Source organism: Trachymyrmex cornetzi, unplaced genomic scaffold (genome assembly GCF_001594075.2).
Source record: "Trachymyrmex cornetzi isolate Tcor2-1 unplaced genomic scaffold, Tcor1.1 scaffold223, whole genome shotgun sequence".
Classification (NCBI taxonomy): domain Eukaryota; kingdom Metazoa; phylum Arthropoda; class Insecta; order Hymenoptera; family Formicidae; genus Trachymyrmex; species Trachymyrmex cornetzi.
The window spans coordinates 2,480,530-2,492,944 of record NW_017296881.1 but is presented as its reverse complement, the minus strand read 5'-3'; the positions used below and the strand labels follow the sequence as shown (position 1 = coordinate 2,492,944).

The following is a 12,415-nucleotide window of genomic DNA, read 5'->3' as shown; positions in this document are numbered from 1 at the left end:
TTCTATGTCCCTATCGTTTCGTTATGTTGCATTAATTCATGCATGGGAGCCGCGTGCATGCAAACCCGCATTTTCGACTCTCCGGTTGGGTATTGTGCGAAATGTCACACAGCATCACGCTATGAATGCACGTAAAACTGTGGTATCGATCGCATCACTACTACCCACTAGCGCGTATATTTTTGAGCGGCTTCATTTCGGATGATGCAAAACGATGAAAGACAGCCGAGAGTTCATGCGGCACAACAATTATTAATCGCAATAAATGCTATTTTATAAATTGAACTTAAATGTGCCGTACGTAAATGCCACATCACATTGCAAATTAACCTTTCAGTTTTTCCTGTACTCAAGAAATTCACTTGGCTGTCCCAGAATTTATGACTAATACGGTAGAATTTACATTTCATTGAATATAAGAACTTATCCTAGAATTTATTTAAAAGAAAAAACTTAATAGAAATATTTATTCTTCAAATTTTCTTAATTTAATAGAAAGAAATACTTTGCATGTCTATTTTTCAGGTGAAAAATTCGAGAAGAAATAGAAACGGGTTTTAATATGAAGTTTCAAGCTAGCCTACGCATTTTTCACATGCCATTGACATGTTTGGATAAACTTCAGTTTAAACTAAAAACAAATATATAAAACGAGGCTCGAAAGAATCTATCAGTGAAAAATATAAAAAAAGCCCATCAGAACCTACATTGGCTGTTCGGATGCACAGAAAACTCTTTATTTTCGTATGAATGTAATAAAACGAATAAAATAAACGTTTCGACCCTTCAATTTAGGTCCTTTTATCAATATAGAATATAAATCTTAATTACATAAGTAACGTAAATTCCAAAATGGTGATTCCCGACAGTTTAGCTCATTCTTCCTTATCCAAATGCCAAATTAGCTATGTAATGAATAGCCAAATGGTTATCAAAAATATTAACTTGTACAATAATAATATAAAAACTTACATAAAGTAAAACCGGAGTCATATACATTGCGTCAAAAAGTAGAATCACATAAAAAATAACAGCATTGTATAGGTACGTTGAATGTGCGCAGTCATCACTTGATTCGTTCGATTGGCGCGTTTAGGGCAAGCAGGAAACGAACACCGGTGGGTATCGATCCGGTCGTAAACCACACCGCTCCTCTACACGGTGATATTCTTTCCGTCATGTGCCTTTCCCTTTCTCTGCCGAGTTTTCTCGGAGGAAGGAAGCCCGCCGATAAGGGAAAACCCAATGGAGCTGAGCCAAGTTGAGCGCGGAAAAGCGAGACGGCCGTCAGAAACAAAAGTCGAGTTCTCCCTGACAAGAAGAGTGAAAAAGAAAGACGGGTGGTTTGCATGGAAGTAATATCCGGCCACTCCTTTCGTCCTGGCTCGTATTTATATAAGGACGTTACGTTCACGTACGCATACAAACTCATGTACTCGATGTGTATACATGCGAATGTATACATTACGCGATGCATTTCAAAGCCGCATTCGCGTCAGCGAATTCGAGGACGTCCTTTAATGTTCCGTACGCGTCGACACGACAACGACGACCACGACGGGAGTACCTTCCTCCTCTTTCTTTATCTTTCTTTCTATTCTCAAAAGGATTTTATTCCCTCCGTCCTCGTGCCAGTCGTCGTTTACGAGGTCCTTCTTCGGCGGCCTGTAATAATTCCGCGGAAAAAGCAGACCTCCTTTTTCCCAGCGATGAAGAGGAATCGTGAGAAGACCGACAGATGTTCAGCCCCATCGTTCTCGGCTACCACTGAGGAATCAGGAATTATTGACGCAAGGTGAACTTGAGACTTCCACGGCGCAAAACGCAACGGCGTGGACATCGCAATACTTTTCCGGGATCGATACTACGAGCAATGGTAATGTAACAAGAAATGTTGAATAATACGTATTAAATGTATTAGAGCCTTCTACCGTCCAATGTAACCTTCGGATAAATCACATATTTATACGGTATTGTCCTCCAGGGTAAAAAAAAAACTTATGTGCGTTTTATTTGCTTTTGTTCTCTTATTTTCAAGCGGCCGCTCAATAAAATATACCGCGCTCTCCACGATAGATTCACCGGGACAGGATGCATTTACGTGTCCGTGGCGCTTCCGCAGTCGCGCTGCTCTTTTTTGTCGGCGTGAGTGCGACTAAATGAAGCTTCCTGGCGGTCGAGGAGGCGCGATAATGCGCGCTGCCCTTGCCGGACCCTTAATCCCTTTGCGACTCCAACACATGTCGATCAGATAATTCCGCGCGTCATCTGGATGAGGCGCAATCATCGATGCGGGTTGAATATTGGATGCGATTCTCTCCGTCAGTGAATTCCATGATTGATCAAAGGCGATGCGAGCACATAAATCAGTATGCGATAAAGTTTGCCGAGTGAAACGCTTGCATTTGCCTCGATAAATTTACGAGAAATAAATTGATAACGAGTAGGCAAATAAATAGATAAAAAAATGTAGTAAACAGATAGAGCAAATAAAAAAAAAAGAACAAATAATAGAAAATGTATATGAATCGAATAGCAGCCGTCTGTGGATTTACAGTTTTATTTTGTAAATCGAACCTGATAAAAAAATGCGAATAAATATTCTAATAAATTACAAACGGTAAATATTTACTGTTAAAGTTGATTCATAAATGAATATATTGCTAATTAAGATTCATACATTTATGACACTATATGGAAATATGGAAATTGAAGCGTTAATATCGCGAGCGTAGTAAATTTATGAAACTTGCAAATCGAATGCACTGCGACAAATACAATTCGTTAAAAGCAATCAATCTTTCTCGTTATTTAAGTAACGAGTATATTTTCGCGTGTTTTACCACTGATATATTTATACATATTTCCTTTCTCAATTAAACACTACTCTTCTTATTACGCTATATTCGTTATTACACCCGAAACTTTAAACAATTGAGTAAAAATTTCGACGATGTTGGAAATATTTTCAAGGGACTGACTTCAAACATTAATCAATCTTCCTTCCTGACTATCCTGAAAAACGTACAACTCCATTGCGAGAAACTTCATAATAACGTGAAAACTTTTCGACACAAACTCCATAACGCCGCACAAACTTTCGCCATGTTATATTTCCTTCGCAAGGCAAAAGCCACATATCCGACATAATCCTACTTTTATAAAAAAAAAAATATGTATTCAAGTTTCTACAAAAAAATTTTGATTACATTAACATAACAGTAGAATCTATTCCGATATCCGACTCGAGATGTCTTCTTTCAAAGTGTAAAAGCATTTAAATTTTGAGATCTTTAAAATTATTCATCGTAATAATCCTTCATAATCATATTTCACATCGAGCTCTACTTGAATCGACAATGGACCCTGTATCCTATACAATGGGTGTGCTCTCGAAAAAAAGGAAATACGAGACAACGCGAAGTTAATAGCACAGAGGCGAGTCGTGCAGACACGTCCACTAGTCAGTCAGTCGTCTCTCCATTGTTCGCGCGCCTCCATATTTAAGAATTATAAAATGCCTGGTGGCACATAAAGGACGATCCGTCCTGTAGTATGCCCTTGTTGTATCCTTGCATGCGCATTGTGCAACGTCGCGCGCCGCAACAACGAATATCACGTAGGACGTCGCTCGACGGAAGCCTCTTGTCTGATTCTTGCACAAAGCTAGTGAAAGAGACGAGAGTTAAATTGCATCTACCACGAAATGTGTATTTTTCAGTTTAATATTTTTCACTTTGCTGTAGCTATTATATTAATCAACGTGTTACTAGTATTCTTCCAAATCTATTTTTCTTCTTTTTATAATAAAGCATGAAAATTAGTATTAAAAATATCAGCTGAGAGAAAAATAAATCTCTAATAGTATTTAATTTTTAAGAGAATAAATCGGATCTGTATTTATAAAGAGATGAATGAGTCGCATAGAAAGTAAGCTGCAAGGAAGATCACGGAAGTTTATTACTTTTGCAAGCCGCCTGCCTATACGCAACTGTCTGCAACTACCCGCAATTGCGTGCACGTAGTGGTGCACTTTCAGCTTGCGTCTTCGTGTAAAAGCGTATTAAGGCACGATCAATTTTGCCACAGTTGCCGTGCACGCTCAAAGTTTCATATCGCAATCTCGGTTATACAACAAGCGTCGTGACTGATGTCCGACGAAGATGTTTCCGCGGAGGACACTCGATATATCTGGGTAGGATACGTCGGCCGGTTCGCTGGGGAACTGTTATTCGCTGGGGTATGCGAGGCGAGAGATTTATGGCCGCATCCTATCGATTTGCGATATTTCGCGGACCATATATATATATATATATATATATATCGTTCACTTGAAAACAGGTGCATGTCAGTTGCATGGTACAATAAATACGATAAAATATTTAATTTCGTGTCGCAATGTCAAATTTTGAAGTTCATCAATTAGAATCGAGATTAAGTAAAATTAATCGCTTTTTGCTGTGTTTCTTATTGCGAGAAATCATCAAATACAACCGCATTTACATATTCTCTAAATTTTTTAGAGTGGAATCTCACTCTAAAGAGTGAAAATTGAACCAGTCTTGAAAAAAAAAAAAGCTCAATTTTCAACCTTTAAAAATGAAATTTCACTTTTCAGAGTGAGACTCACTTTAAGCATTTTAGAGAGTATAAATAATAAGCTAAACAAATTGTAAACAAGTTATAAACTAAAATACAAATAATTTCGTTTTAACTCTAAATTGCTATATTTATTGCCATTAAAATTCGATTTAGTTTTTTCAATATTTTAAATTTAATTCATATATCGATGCCGTTATAATTAAAATATTTTTTCATCAATTTCTTGCTAAAGAAAACAGTTTGCACATGTCGTAATTTAGGGCTCGCAACAAGCTGAAATAAATCGTTGACCTGAGACTCGTTTCAGAATAAACTACGCTACTACCTCTACTGGGCAGTTTTTTCACGTCACCCCATATGTAGACGTTCCCGTCGATCTTGTCGGAACGAGGTTGCGTGCACGTCGTCGAGGAGTTTTGTTGGAAAATGTACTTCATGAAAAGTGTATGGAACGCGCCAGACTTCCGTGCCGAGGGTCGTCGGCACCCCCTCCTCTCACTTCTCGTACGCTCCTCTTGCCTTGTGAATACGAGATCCCTCCCGGAGGATACCCGATCGCGGAAAGGGAGTATAAAAATCGTATAAATCCTGTGTACACGACGTAGCCAAGGGTGAGGGTAAACCGTTTCTACAGAGGCTTTCGAGACGAACGCCTTGCCGAGGAGTGCACGATCGCCTTCGACCAAATATCTACTCATAATTCCTCAACGAATCGAACAGGCAGTTCGTTCGTGTGGTATCGTTACGATATTTCGGAGCCATTAATGTGTATCTCATAAATATTAAGAGGAAACTGCTTGTTTGGACGATTGATGCGTTTAATATAAGAGAGATAACCAGATCCTAAATATCGTAGAAATAGATAAATAAATAGATATAGTATAAATAAATTGTTAAGAAAATAGTTCTTTGTGTAGATTTTAAGCATTTCCTATAACTCCAATCTTTCATAATTTAGTATTTGAAAAATTCACACGTTATCGATATTTTGTGAATATATATTTGTATATATTGTGCGGTATATATCCGCTTTTATCCGCGTCGCGCGACTTTGCATTTTCAAGACGGCGACTGCTGGTTAGTCACCTAAAGTAAGAATGATATACTATAGCATCACGCCGAGCGTAATGCATTTTAAGTGAAAAATATTGCTTCAGAATGTATCGCGCGTTGCGTTACGAAAACAGATGGCTTCTTTTGCGTCACGTCGTTTTATTCCGGTGCCCGTGTCTGTTATGCGCGAGGAGTAGCTCGACGTGTTTTACACTAAGTCCGAAGTGTCAGCCTTAATTTCGAGTTATTCTTTAGCGCGTATATATAAACGATCTATTCTCGGACGTTAAAAAAAATTCTCGTTTGACACAGAATCGCTGATTAAGAAAAAAAGAAGTATAAGTTTATTTAATGGAACGAATCTGATATACCTTGTGAAACTAAAAATTATACAGTTAAATCTACTTTTATATTTAATTTCACAGTTATCTCGTTCAATGGAATTTTAATTTAAATTTTAACAGAGACATTTTATTTTAAAAAAGTTTTCTATATAAAAGAGTATCGATTGCAAGTTTCAACGATACTCATGTACGAACGAGAATTTGGCGTCACATCCCCGCGTATAGCGAACCTGTTTACCGGAATCGTGGTAAATCACGATACGTGCAGGATGTCGGAAAGCTCGTTCACCAGCGAGATTTCACTTGGTAGAAAAGAGCTTTTGCTGCTCGAGGGGACCAGCGTCGCGTCCTTGGCGCGATTGGAGAAACGCTGAACAGTCGGAGAGAGAGAGAGAGAGAAGTGCCGGAAGTGGAGAGGCAGGCTGAGGGCCCAACAAAAAGGTAGCGGTTCGTGTCCGAGGCTAATGCATCCGTGGAGCCCGGAGGGGTCACGAAACTAGGCGGCCTGGAAGCAGGAAGAGGAAGCCGAAGGAGAAGACGAAGGAGAACGGAGAAAAGAAAGGTCCATTGACCCGGTGGCACACTTCTACTTCCATTTCCATTTCCAGGCGGCATCGTGAAGCATATCGTGAGTCAGTGAGGATGCATTTGTGTGAGCTCGCTCGCGTGTACGGAGCGCGCAAATGTACGGAGCGTGCAAGCACGGATGCAGGGTTGGATAATTCATTGGGAACAATGAGCGCGGCAGCGCGGAACCTGCCAAACTGCAGATTGGGGTTCGCCAGGGATCTGCGTCTCTCATTTTATTTCTTACCCGACTATCTCGGTTACAGGAGATAAATTCACGGTGCGAGATATATCGAGGTTTCCCCCCCTCCCTTGCAGGAATCCAAATCTCCGAGTGTAAAAAAATCTACGAGACTGTTTCTATCCTTTCTCTTTCTCTCGAATACTCTTTTTTTTTTAAATTACTTTCTCGATTAATCGCCACCACGTGATATTATTCTAACATTTCTAACATTTTACATTAGCAATAATAGAGATATCGCTATCAGTAACTTTTTACACTTTATTATTTCTTCTTCTCACAAGATTGTTACCTTTTCATTTGGTTAAAATAAAATTGCAAAAATAAAATCTTCCTAAAAACCGTATGAAAAAGTCATTAATGTAAAACCTATGCTTTACGTATGCAACGACTCGATACAAACGTATAATTAAAGTGCAGGCTAGAAGTCACACGATCGTCTGTAAATATATCATTTGCATAGTATAGATGCACGATGCGGTGACAGGACTTTCTCTCCCACGCTCTAACGTTTGATTTCACTCACGGCTATAATCGCTGTACGCGACTACTGTATGCATGAGACGCGCAAAGCTCAAAGGCCTTTAATCGGGATCTGTGCGTACTTGCATATACATACGTGCATACACCCAGAACTGGGTACACACAGAGCAGCGGCGGTAGCGGCGATCGAGAGTGTACAGCCACGGTATTTTATTTGCCCGGCAGTGTGTATCGACGACGGAGCCGACAGCACACAGCGGATATCCTCGACGTGCGAATGAAATTGTGTAGCACTGCGCGGACAGCGGCGCACGCTCAAATAAGCCCGCGAGGCGGAAGTGTTTGGCCATCATCGAAATTGGTTTTGCCGTTTCGCGTGCCGACTCGCAGCTAGTTCATATTAGCCCTCGACCCTCCTGATCAATATCGCCGGTACATGCTATGATGCTGTGCGTCTTCACAGATATCGCCTACGGTCATCGTTATTGCAAATTTGTCACCGACCTGGGAACATCCAACTTATTCGCAGAAAGCCCGCAGCTATAAAATCCAGATTTCTCTTTTATTTCTCTTCTTCCTCGCAATGTCTTGTGTGTCTACAATGCTAGAAATCGGTCCGAGACCTCGGATGAAATAAGAATTGATCAATTGTATTGGTCATGTGATCGAATTGTTCAAATGTGATTTGTTAAGTCTTTCTCTGTCCCAGATCTCGGATCAATTTATAATATCGTGGATACAAAGCTTAAGAAACACCTTAAAATAATTTGGACATAATTTAGTTTTCTATATATTCACGCATCGATGAATTATGTTCTTATATTTAGTGAAACACGAATTCTATCATAATCTTCACCATAATCATAAAATATATTATAAGCGCGTAGAACTGAATTTACTTAAGTCATTGCAGAAGGAAAACGTAAATTATTTTCGAATTAATTTATAAATAAACCAAAGAAAATATTTATCTTCAATAGAAAAGATTTTTAGAAATAGCTGCGAAAAAGATTTAGATCGCAAATATTAGATTTACATTTTGTGAAACGAGCGATTTAATAATAAGAAAGTTTAAAAGAGCTTCTTTTCAATCTCTTTCTTTTGTTACGGCATATTCTCTTTGTAACGATCGATTCAAATAGAATTCTGGCAGCTCGTTGATATTACAGCCAGTTGTACGTGCGGCAAACAATAAATGTCCGTTTGATTTGGATGTGATAGTAAATTTATCCAGCAATTAAGATTGCCGTAACAGACCGAATACAATGGGTTCCTGTCGGAATCGCCTCGCATGGATCGGTCACTATGCGTTCTTAATTGCCGAACGAATTTACCGCGGAGTAGATGTACAGCGGGAACGAAACGTGATTTATATATAGATTCGAACGAAATCGCTCTCTATTACCAGTAGTATCGATATCTTGCTTTGATAATTAAAAATAACACTCCAATAAATTTATAAAGATTTTATTAGCTTAATTATAAACTCATAAAACAGAGCATGTTAGTTTCACTTCTTATTTATAATGGCTGATTTTATTCTATTATATAAAATTATGTGTATAATTGGAGGGGAACAAAAGTCCAATTCAATATCCAATTATATTTAAACATCCCCGAACGTCTTTCCAGGTTGTCTCAGCGAAAAGATCTCGGAACGACAAGGACGCTCATCCGCTTTCTTTAAACGGGATGAATCGTTCGACGGGAAAGAAACGCCGGAAGAAAAACGAACAAGTGGAAGAATTAGTCGGTGAACGAATGAAAGACGGAGCGGAAAATAATCGCGCAACCTGTCTTCGCGGAAGGAAGGAAGGAAAGAAGAAAACAGGTCCGGGCATTAAAATCTTTGAACGGCGCGCGAGAAAGATCCTTTCTCGTGCCTGAGAGCGCAAAGTGAGATTTTCGCGGATTGCGCGCGCGGAATGTTCTCGTCCCTCTCGAATTTTCCCTGAGTTGTGGCTTTTGAACCTCGTCTTGCGGAAAATGCTGTTGCGATAAATCCCGTCGCCTCTAAGCCCACTAAATTCGCTAGTCGACGTGGTGAAAATTACAGAGAACGGTGCGATCAGTTGCCCAAGAAGTGCAGGAGTCTTCCTTTCGAAGTAAAAAATTATGAGAAAAACAAAGTAATAAAAATTTTTCGTGACTATTATTTTATACAGTCTTTTCGAATTTTGTTTAATTAAAACAGACACTGGTTTTAGTATCTTATTATTTTTTTTATTCATATCATATTATACCGGATTTTATATATCCCGACTGCCATATCTTACCGATGCGACATTGTGCAGGTGAGCTGCAAAGATTTTTCTTGACTGTCTCTTTTTCTCGTTCGGATTACATTTCTGGGATCTCAAGCGGATCGTTTGAAGAAACAAGCGGATAAAATAACGTGTTATTCAACCTCTGCCTCATTTCAAAAGGCAACGATGCACAAAGGCTCGAAATCACACAATTCATTCTCATATCGATTTAACATCCTCTTGCATATATGACGACGGGCTGACATATTCCGAGCATGAAGTTTGCAGACTATTCCCCATATATCTACCTTCCCTCTTGAGAAAACGCGCAGTCGGCCAATAAAATACCCTTATCATCGCCGTATTAGACGGTGTCAGGTGGTAGATCAAATAGTAGAATTGTATGAAGGTAAATCGATATATCGTGAAATCTAACATCACGTATCTGCGATTTTGCTACATTAAGCTTGAAAGTATCAAGAGGCTGACTATGTGCAAAGCGTCCATATTTCAGTATGCAATATTTCACACCAATACTTCTTTCATAAATATAATCTGTCAAAAGATTATAAATATATTTCTCAGATAAAATATATGTGCTGATTATTCTTTGTTGTTTTATTTGTTTAAAATGTAAGTTCTCTCGTCGACAAAGAGTTAAGTAGTTCAGTTCGTTGAAGTAGAACGAGTATTCAGGGTCACGACGGATGTCAGTTGATGACTCAGTCTTTGGCCTTTAAGGATTGTTCCATTTAACGCACGACGCATTTATCCATCTAGCATGCGTTGATGACGGAGGAAAAAGTGTTCCGGTTATACTCGGTCGTCCCACTGACCCATATCGACGAACGCCACAATAATATTTCTCTCGACCACTTTCGCTACAAACATCAGAATGCAAAATCATAACTTTCACTACAAAGGAGAAAATCCATAAATCCATAAATTATTACTAAATTGTAGGATTTCGCATTTTATGTCAAAATTATATGGTCATATATATCTATAATTTTAATTAAAAATAAAAATTAAAATTTATAATTAAATTTTAATTTAAATTTTTCGCAAATATATCGTTGATTCACGTTTTTACAACCGTAAATTTTTATAAAACGTACAAATCGTTGTAAAAAACTGAATTCGCACATCTCTCATTTTTATTTTGTTTAATGCACATGCTGATAATGCATTTCCCTATATTTGTGAAATTTCTTTAAAACGACACGAAGTAGAAAGTGGACCGGAAGAAATCCATCGCGACGAAGTCTAATCTTATATTAGTCATGAGTACATAGCCGGTGGAATAAAAGCTCACAGTTCTTTCCTTAAACAGGAACGGGGCGATTAAAGATGGCGTGTCTTTTCCGACATGTAGCCGTCGGGCAGCGCTTCCGCGAGTAGGAAAAGAATGTCATATCACGGTATATTGCTGCCGACCAACAAAGAGGAGTCCTTGGGTTATAAGAAGAGAGCGCGAAGCGCCTGCATTCTCGCGGAAAGAATTCCCCTTTCTGTGCCGCGTGCTCTTCTTTCCTTGACTACGTGTCTACGTATCACCGGATCGCCTTTCCTCCATTTTCCCGGTTTTTCCTCGTCCCTCAGGAGTGTCTCTTTCAACGAGCGACCTGAAAAGACGCTCGTTCCGTATTAAAGACGCGCTTCACGATGCGTTAACTTTTTCAAGATGATTTTTTTTCCTCTCCCATCACTTCAACTTTACGGAAAGACGTGTGCTCTTGCGATTAATAACTTTGCGATAAGTTAAAGTGTCACGATTCTTTCTATTTTTTGAGGCCGTAATATTTTCAGATTTATTATATTATCGCAAATTTTAACAAATAGAATTAATATTAAGTTTTCAAGCAAGCTTTATGAATTTATTTAAATTAGATGATTTTGTTATTCAACTTAATAAAAATTTATTAATTATTTTATGCCAATTATCGTATGCTAAATTACATACATATAAATAAACATAGAAATTCATTTTCATGTATCTGGCACATATCACTCATCCAAATTACAAGGTTTGTCTAAAAAAAAAATTGTAAATGCTTCACGGAAAATGTCTGTTAAAAATGTCATCGTCGTCGTACAGTGAGATTGCATCGGATACCGATTGTGTAGGTGGCACAATGAGGGCCGTGTCGATCCTTGGAGTCAACCATCGACAGAAGCGGCGCGGCAGGGCCGGGGTTCGTTGGCCTCCCTTGGCCCACATCACCGCTCCACGGCTGTGGCCTTCCGTCTCGCAGGCGGCATTATTTACGGGCCTGTATTTTTCACCGACGGACGGTGGTCGATCATCGAGTGCCGGCCTCGGAAATTAAAACGGGCCCTATGTTCTTCGTAACGGCAAAAACCGTACCGGTAAACTAAAAGCTCTCATCACCATCTCACATTTTCCAACGGGAAATTTCTCACAGCATCCGCCCGTTTTTAAAAATCAGATAGAAGTGTCCAGAAGCTGTATTGAAGAATAATTTCCAGAAATTATCTATTTATTTAGCTGTTATCTAAAGGCAATATTTCTTTAGAAATAGATTAGAAGAGAAAAAACAGGTATACTTTGTGCATCAACAGGATCTTGAATATATTATCCAAATGTGAATTTCACAATTCTGTAATCCAGTAATTTCAATTGCTTTACGCTCTATGTGTGTATTGCTTTAGCCAAAACTGCTCTTGCTCGGAATTAGACGGCTATTATTAGAGGCTTAACGGATTCTCTACCTACTATGTGATGATAGGGGGCAAATTTTCCTCACCAGCACGTGCAGATAATAATTAATTATTTTCTCTCTCTCCCTTTCTCTCTCAGTCTGCGCAAGGACAAGGCGAGAATGACGTCGCATGATAGGGTCATAGTTCAATGTTCG

The 12,415-nt window shown here is 38.9% G+C and overlaps 1 protein-coding gene across 2 annotated transcripts in view; it reads right to left on the bottom strand.

Annotated features, from left to right (window-relative positions):
• Positions 1 to 12,415, bottom strand: part of twin (CCR4-NOT transcription complex subunit 6-like twin) — a 520,423-nt gene that overhangs the window by 126,702 nt on the left and 381,306 nt on the right. The gene's annotated exons all lie outside the window — the stretch shown is intronic.